The sequence below is a fragment of the Thermobia domestica genome, chromosome 11 (genome assembly GCF_964235325.1).
Source record: "Thermobia domestica chromosome 11, izTheDome1.hap1.1, whole genome shotgun sequence".
Lineage (NCBI taxonomy): Eukaryota > Metazoa > Arthropoda > Insecta > Zygentoma > Lepismatidae > Thermobia > Thermobia domestica.
In genome coordinates, this window is record NC_137464.1 from 249,868,170 (window position 1) to 249,877,656 (window position 9,487).

The window sequence follows — 9,487 nt, forward strand, 5'->3', positions numbered from 1 at the left end:
ATTTGAGAACAAGACCTGAGACGAATATTCGGACCCAAGAGGAACGGGAATGGGGAATGGCGGAAACTTCATAACGAGGAACTACACAATTTATATGATCTACCCAACATTGTTAGGGTCGTCAAGTCTAGGAGGCTTAGGTGGACGGGTCATGTAGCTAGAATGGAAGAAAGTAGAAATGCTTTCAAAGTCTTGACTGGAAGACCAATCGGAAAACGACCATTAGGAAGACCTAGGCGCAGATGGGAGGACAATATTAAGATGGATCTCGCAGAGATTGGAATACAAAGTAGAAACTGGATGCAGTTAGCTAAGAATAGAAGTCAGTGGAGAGCTTTTGTGAACGCGGCATTGAACCTCCGGGTTCCATAGGCCATATAGTTAGTTAGTTTTTTTAAAGTGTTATAAAAAGTTTATGTCTAGAATTCGGTCCAGATACGTCGAACAGTATGGCCTCTATTTGAATACATGAAAAAGCGTAACGAACCGACAGACGAACAGATGGACAGACATCAAAATTACTTTTTCGATATGTAGGGGCGTGAAACTTGAATTCATTGAAATCTCGAATTCGATTTTTATCACTATTACTACAATTTCTTCTTTCGTCGCTCGAACGTGAAAACGAATAGGAATATAAGGACACATAAGGTGATAATTTGTAATTCCCAAAATTTAATTAGTTAAGTTTAATGTGTTGCCGTGCTAGAAAAAAACCTTATGCCTGTTTGTTATATCATTTTAATATAAGTTTTTCACGCTACTATATAATGTAGAAATATGGTATGATTATCGTTCATATTCATGCTATCTTTTGGAAATATTCTTGTTCCGCATACATAGATCTGTATAATTTCGCTTCGTTCAACGAAAACCCATTCCTTACACAGACTTACGATTGCATTTTGAAATCGTGTTTTTGTCGTCGTTAGAATTTAGTAAATATAAGCATAACATTCAAATTAGTTTTTGACTTTTACAGAAAACCAAATTTTTGTAAAAAAAAAGCACAAAAGAAAAAAAACTGCGGCTGACTTAATCCCCACCCTCCTTGTGCAGTGCATAATAAAACGCAAGTGTTATATAAATTATCCCCTACTCTCATTCGTTGCCGCTAGCGCAAATTATAAATAAAATAAAAAAAAATCATTCCTATAAATCAAAAAGGCCATCTAATCAAAGTAAATAATTTAAAAAAAAATAAAAATTAAAAATAAAGTAATTGTTTTTAAGCACTCAGGTTGTTAAATATATAATTTGCTTGTAGTTTACGTATTGTATATTATTTGTTTAATCATAATACATAATACTCGTAATTTTAATCTCACGTTAAATTCTTAGCCGTAATCGCTCGTAACTTTACAGTGTATTATAAAGATCTATAAATTATTTGTTTTAATTTGTTTTTTTTTAATTCATTATCTTTACGGCAAGCACTTTTCTCTTCCCCAATATCTTTTCAGCGGCCGGTGAAAACGGGAATTGCTTATATAGTTTATAATGACCTTTCGTGGGTGCTAAGAGCCACAAAGCCAAAGTTTAAAGCAAATGGTTAAAAAAATGTCGTCTGTTAGCAATCCAAAATAAATCGTCCTATTCCCAATAAACCCACAAAGGTCGGTCATAATTTCTTGCAATTGTTGATATGAAAAAAAAAGAGAGAGGGGGAGAAAGTCAATACTCTAAAAAGAAAAAAAAAAACACAAGCACACACACACACACAAACAAACGATAATTTGACATCAGCTTTTTCCTTTCTTCCTTTTTTCACGACAACAAGCATCATTCGATGTAACGTCATGTCGATATAACAAGGGGTAAACTTGGGAAGACTGTCAGGGTCGCGTATGTTATTTTTCCTGTTCTTGACACACAAATCCGAAGTAAGTTGTCTGCTGTTCAAGAACGGGCAGGTAACATACAAGACCATAAACTGAAAACAATAACTGTTTGCATAGTACACGTATTCTAATACTGAATAAATACGTCGATTAAAGGATACTATCAATAAGTTATTTCCTCATTATACTGTTTCGGTTCTTATTAACATCAAAGTTATACACTTCCAATAATGTTTTGTTAAAAAAAATGGGATGGGATAGGATGGGATTCGATGTGGTGTCAAAATAATAAAATATCCACGAGTCCGCCACTCTATCCACCTAACCACAGAGGCTACATTGTGTTTTTCTTTTTTCTTAAGAAATAATCTTCATAACCATGGTGCGTATCGCTTCGAACCTTAACATAAGAGTTTTTCTGTTTAATTCTATATTTTCGTACGACATCTTAGTTACAGAAGCTAATTTATATTTGGCAGGCAATCTACACACTAGGTTTTAACCAATAAATGCAACATTTTAGTTCAGTATCCAGTTCCTTCATCCATCTTCTCGACTTCCCTACTGAATTCCCTCCGCAATCGTGCTGTACTACTGAAAAAATCCCTAGAAATCATCGTTGCCAGTATACACAAAACCGAGCATAATTTTGTTTTTTGTTTATATTTTTATTATTTTATTATATTTTTTGGAAATATCTCCTTAGATGGATTGCTCTCTACTATCTCCACATACTAATAACTCAATTTTATCCATAAACGTAAGAAAAAAGGAATAAATACGGAAAATCGTGAGTTACAGTATACGCGCAATTTTTTTTGCGCATGGGAGTACATAAATACATATGTTATTATTATATTTTCAGATTATTACCTTTATGAAACCTGGGTCTTGACAGTGTGTAAATTTAAAACTACAGCTTGTGGGAAATGTACGAATAAATTAAGTCAAAAGAAATCGGAAACTGTTCATGAAAGTCAATGAGTTTGACTGTGTTTATCGTTGTACTCTTGTATATAACAGTTAAGATAAGTGACTTTCTGGGCACACTACTACAAATAGAGTCGTTAAATTTTAATTTTAAAAAATGATTTTCTTACGAAAGCAGGATATAAGAAAGAATTTTTGGAAATACCTATCGTGAAAAGGGTTTGGTAAGATTTTTTTTTTTAAAAAAAGAGTAGTGTATTTCGTAAATCTCTGAAGCTAGTAAAATGAAACTTGGTATAAAACAAAACAGAAAACTGAAAATGCAACATATAAAAGGAAAGAACACTTAAGCTGGATGCATGAAACTCGGTATTTCAACTTTTAACTAAAAGTAATAAAATAAATGTTTCAGCATCTGGAAAATTACATTTCTAAGAGAAAAGGAGGGCCAATTTCTATAGTATTAAAATTTCCCACTGCTTATGAGATTTGCGCAGAAAGCTCTTTCCTTTTAGGTCTGGGTTCGTCCAGTTAAGCAAATGAGAGTACAAAGCGGATGATTAATTGGGTTCTGTTAAACATTTTAACATGTTGACTAGGATTATTTTTTTTAAAAAAAGTGTTTCTTTCACAATCTATTATAACCATTATTAATTTGCTGTAATTATTAAACACAAACTAACCCCCACTTGGGGGGCCAAGAGTTTGGTTTGGGTCTTAAGCCATCATTTGCCGTGCGTGATATAACCTTTGATTTTAACTTCACGTACAATAAAGGCTCAGGTCTAAAAAATGTAGTTTATCTGAAATATATTATTATTATTATTATTATTATTATTATTATTATTATTATTATTATTATTATTATTATTATTATTATTATGTTTATTATTATTAATAGTTAATTCCAACGGTAACAGCTATGTTAGTAATAATAAAACTATTTTTAATAATGGTATCGAGTATAGAATAGTTAATTACGAGTATGACAACTATTTGCTATGGAAAGAGTTGAATATGATAAAAATATGAGTAAAAATAACTTACTTCAAATCAGCACAAAGAAAGCAAAACCTATGACGTATATAATTAAAACACAACATAATGGGCGGTATTCAGAGAGAATTCGTTAATCGAAGGTTAGTCATAGACTAGTTAGTAAGTATACTAACTTTTAAATAAGGAAGGTGCACTTTTTGGTATTCAGAATACCAGAATACTTTGAGTACAACTAAAATGTTGATTTGGGTATGATTAACTTATATAACCCCAATGCATCGGTGAGTAAAATAAATGTGGCAACTACGGAAAAGTAGATGAGCGCATGCGTAGTCTGTGAAAATGAAAATACATGAATTACGAAATACGAAATGTTGTGTCGCACGCTAAACCGTGGGTAAAAGATTAGTCTCTGCTGTAGATTCATTAGTCACATGTGATTAACTTCGTCCAATACTACGTCCTAATCAGGGTCTCTGAATACAGTTTTGATAAACATACGTTGGTCAACTCCGTAGTATGGTGTTAATCAGACGTCAAAACGACTCTGTATAAGGCCCTATGTTACTATGTTACTAATGCGAGATCAATGGTGTGGGAATAGAAAAAAAAGACATTATGAAAGATCTGGGAATCACATTTGATAGGTTGTTAATATTTTGTCACCACACAAATGCTATCATGCAAACAGCAAGAAAGAACAATAGGCCTTATTTATTTATTATTTCAGAACGAAAGAATATGTTTTTATACAAATTACTTTTAAGAACTCAGTTAGAATCTGGTTCTGCAATATGACCAGATAGTATATGGTTCTGCAATATGATAAATAGTATATCTAAAACTTTGACTAACAGATTAACAGTATTTTTGGCACGGTCGTGATGGCAGTGACACAAGTGATTTCTAGGTCCAGTGCCATTTAGGATTAGTGCCGTTTAGGACTTGTGGCGCGAAATAATTTTTACGTCTTGTGCCGTTTAGGACTTGTGCCGCGAAAAGATTTTTAGGTTTTGTGCCATTTAGGACTTGTGCCGCGAAAAGATTTTTAGGTCTTGTGCCATTTAGGACTAGAGACGCGTCCCCCAGAGGGAATTCCTTAACCAAGCGTTAATCAAGCTGATAGTTAGTTCGTAATAACCATCTAGTATGGAGGGTGTGCTTTTTGGTATTCAGAGTGTGCTTGGTGTTACGCTAATGCGTTGATTTGGTTAGGATTAACTTATATAACCCCAATAAATCGGGTGTGAGAAATAAACGTGGCAACTACGGAAAACTAGATGTGCGCGTGTGTATTATGAAAAATGAAAACATATAAAATACAAAATATTTTCTTAGTGGTTTGACATCAAAATAACTTATAAATGATTACGAAATCGAATTATAACCAGGGGTAAAATTGGGGGCGAACACGAGGAACTTCGTCCTCGCACCTCGAAAGAATAAGTACTACGTCTCCCCAGTTCTTAAAAAAATTACAATGGGCAAAGATAGGCATGGGGAACGGCGTAACGTCATGCTGTTCGCTACCGTCCCCCCACCTTTTCAGATCCACTTTTACCCCTGATTAGAATGAACCTATTTATTTTTGTGGGATGTATATACGGGGTTGTAAGTAGAAGTCAATTAATATTAATTACAATAGAAGAATTATGTTATAATTATAAGGGAAGATCGTGCAGTTTTACTATACGAATTCATAGGCCTAGTATAAGTAGTAATAGGAGTAGGAGCAGCAGTAATAGTAGGAACGGCTTAGAAGCCCGCAGGGGTTTGTTGGTTCTGTTTTCGACATAAAATGGGCAAATTAATGACTCATACAAATTTTTCCGTAAATTTTTGAATCTTTAGATCCGTATGGTAAAACTGCACCGGGATCGAACAGTTGTATGTACCCTTAGAAACTGGAATTTTTTTACTCAACTCTCACAATTCACTTGAGAAACAGTCATGCTATTATAGAGGACTTGACTTAATAACTGCTTCATAGTTAATTCATCCGATGAGATAAAAGTACAGAAAAAACAAAGGTAATTAATTATGCATTTGTACGAGATTAACATAATGTAAGTTTCTTGTAGCTAAACCACGGTACTCTCTGCTTTAAATTAATTAGTCACATTTGATTAACTTAGTCAACTATTACTTGCAACGAACTAGTCTGCGATTCTGAATACACATTTGATAACTATGTGTTAGACGATCCTTTACTATGGCGCTAAACGTACATCGAAACGATTACGCTTAAGGCCAATTGAATTTTGTGACGGATTAGGAAGCACATGTATGGAAATATTAGCTCCCCTGTGTAGTGTTCAAAACTCTTTCAACAAAACGAATAGAATAAAATTGTTGTGTTTATGAAAGAAGGTGAATGTAATTTTGTAAGACGTGTACTTTTTCACTGTTGAGTTTATTTATTAATGATAAGTTTCATAGACAATATTTGTAATTTTGTGGCCCCGCGTAGCGTAGTCGCTAACGCTCTCGCCTTCGGTGCGAGCGGTCCCGGGTTCGATTCCCGGTGGGGGCACTCGGTCAAAAAAGTGTAAAACGCTTTTTCAGGCCAGCCACCCTGAATGAGGTTTTCCTGGGTTTTCCTCATTCACACCAGGCAAATGCTGGGGTGGTACCTAACTTATAGGTCCCAGGCCGCTTCCTTCCTTCCCCCATCCTTCTTCCTTCCCTTTCCCCGGATTGTGTGCTCGCCGAGGGACGTCATCCCTCAACCGTGAAGGGCTAAATGGCCTTAGATGCTGAAAGCCCAGAAATCTAAATCCTAATCCTAATATTTGTAATTTTATTCATGTCGTTTATATACATCATTGAGTTGAAATATTGAGATTTATTTCGTTCTTTACTACTTGTAACAATATTTTCATTTTTGTTGTTGTTGTTAATTGTTGAACCTACCAGTTCAAAATTTGAGTTTGTCCGTAAAGATTCATAGTTTAGTGCGGGAAAAACATTGTTTAATTGCACGAGTGTGGTGTTAAGATGTACGTGAACATCTCAGGATTGCGATAGTGAAATCCGCGTCTCTAATAATTTTCGGAAACAGATTTAACTCTTATTTGATGTTTTTTCTACTCGTTACATCGGTTCAAACACGTCACTTCCAACAATGATAGTGAATTAGTTGGATATCAATTTTTAAATTTAAAATTTATTTATGAATTGTTGAACAATTTCAAACATGAATGTTTGTTTACCTTACCAACCATTTGCTAAATATGTCGACCGGACACGACACTAGTGGAATGTCCACAAACGTGGATGACTCTGTGTTGTTGAACGATAGTGATGATCCGAGAATTAACATTTTAAATACTGCCGGTGCATCTATTAATCATGATTCAGTGTGTTCCCATTGCAACAAACAGTTACTTAATGCAAGAGGTCTAGCAATCCACAACTGTAGGTGCCATCGTACTAGTAATAAAGCCAAACATACATCGTCCACTCTCACTTCCATTTCCTCACCTTCTTCTTATAGTTCTATCTTGCGCAACTGCGTTGATAGTCCCAGCGAGATGTCGATCGAAGAATGCAACACGCTCCTCGGAAAACTCAAATCCATTACTCCTATTCTACGTAGAGTACCTCGAGGAGCTAGACCGGCGATGGCTGACTCCCTCTGTCAAGTTCTACAGAATATTGTATCTTCTAATAGCCTGCAATCGTGGAAGGAGCTCTTCTTCTTCCCATACGTAACTCTTTGTTCACCAACAAGAACTAACAAAGTGTCTAATATCAGTACATGGGTGAAACAAAGAATCACTAGTTGGACTAATTCTCGCTGCGATGCCCTTCTTTATCGTCAGCAACGACCCTCCAATCCTCGCCAATCAACAGATGCAATCACCTTCAACACGAAGAGTATAGAGAACAAACTTTCCGACGGCGATGTCCATGGAGCAGTCAGACTCCTCATATCTGAAGACACTTTGGCGCTTCCGAATGCTACAGTGCTAGAAGCTTTACGCAACAAACATGCTACACACAGTCACACCTTCACACCTCCTGCACTCATCGAAAACGCTCCAGCTGTCCCTAGTGTGTCTGTCAAGGAAGTCCAGAGAGCTCTTCGATCCTTTCCTTCCGGCTCCGCAGGAGGTATAGACAGTTTACGGCCTTCCATCCTCAAGGATCTTCTGCTATACCAGAACATTGACTCTAGAGACCGTCTGTTGAACACTATCAGTGATTTTCTTCAAATAATCCTCACTGGAAACGTACCTAAAGAAATCAGGCCAATATTTTTCGGGGCGTCGCTTATAGCATTGAGGAAGAAATGTGGTGATATACGCCCCATCGCTGTCGGTAACGTTTGGAGACGGTTATCAGCTAAAATAATATGTCAAAGAATTAGGGAACCGTTATCTAACTTTTTGTCACCACATCAGTTGGGAGTGTGCATTCCACATGACTCAGAGGTTGCAGCCAATGTAGCCCGACTATATTATTCTCATCCCCACAACCAAGAAAAAATTTTCTTGAAACTTGATTTCCGGAATGCATTCAACGAAATCAACAGAGACTCAATGCTTACAGCTGTAAAAACGCACTTTCCTTATATATACGTTTTCATACATCAGTGCTATTTACACCCTAGTCACCTATTCTTTGGTGAAAACATTATCCTCTCCCAGTGAGGTGTTCAACAAGGCGACCCCCTAGGACCTACATTATTTGCGTTGACACTTCAATCTATTGTCAGCAACATCAATACTGAGTTAAACATTTGGTATCTCGACGATTGAACTATAGCTGGAGATAAGGAAGATGTCCTGGGAGCTTTGACAAAGATCCATAATCAATCTCGCGAGATTGGATTAAATCTCAATTTCAGCAAGTGTGAAGTTGGTTTCCTGGGAGTCTCAAACGAACAGGCTAACACACTGTACACTCTTCTCAACGAAGTCGCACCTGGAATTCAACTTATATCACCAGACAGAGACTCCCTTTTAGGTGCAGCACTAAACACTGACACTCGACGCATCGTATTACTAGACAAAATATCCAAATTAGATTTCTTTTTTACTCGCCTATCTAAGATTTCTGCACACTCAGCTGTCTATCTCTTACGGGCCTCATTAGCAATACCTAGACTGATATGTTTCCTTCGTAGTTCTCCATCCTGGCGCGAGACAGATCTTCTGAATCAATACGATAATCCCATCCGACTTGGCCTAGAATCTCTTCTCAACTGCTCTCTTACAGATATGTCATGGCTACAAGCATCTCTATCAGTGGATCACGGAGGTCTAGGTATTCGTCGAGCCCTTGATTTGGCCACTCCATCTTTCCTTTCTTCCATTCATAGCTCTATGCCATTGATCACTTCTCTTCTTCGCCAGGATATTCATCAAGATTCTGAAGCTGAGATTAATGATTGTATCTCCCAGTGGAGATCGTGCGGCGGACTTGCTCTACCTGATCTTGAAGAGAAGTTTACAATCTTCACGGGACGCTTCTCTTATAAACTCCAGATTTTCTTCTCTTCTTCAGTCCTCCGCCAATCCTGAAGATAAGGCACGTCTTCTAGCTACTTCATCCCCTGAAGCAGGTGCCTGGGTACAGGCTATTCCATCTCCATCCCTAGGGCTGCATCTTCCCGACGAAAGTTATCGAATCGCTTGTGCGTTACGTTTGGGAGTAGATGCCTGCGAACAACACCGGTGCCTTGGTTGCGGAAGTTTAGTGGATAAGAAGGG

The 9,487-nt window shown here is 36.8% G+C and overlaps 1 non-coding gene across 1 annotated transcript; it reads left to right on the plus strand.

Moving 5' to 3' along the window:
- Positions 1-6,229: 6,229 nt before the first annotated feature.
- Positions 6,230-6,303, plus strand: TRNAR-UCG (transfer RNA arginine (anticodon UCG)). The gene has a single exon. It is a non-coding gene; the product is annotated as a tRNA-Arg (tRNA).
- Positions 6,304-9,487: the final 3,184 nt, after the last annotated feature.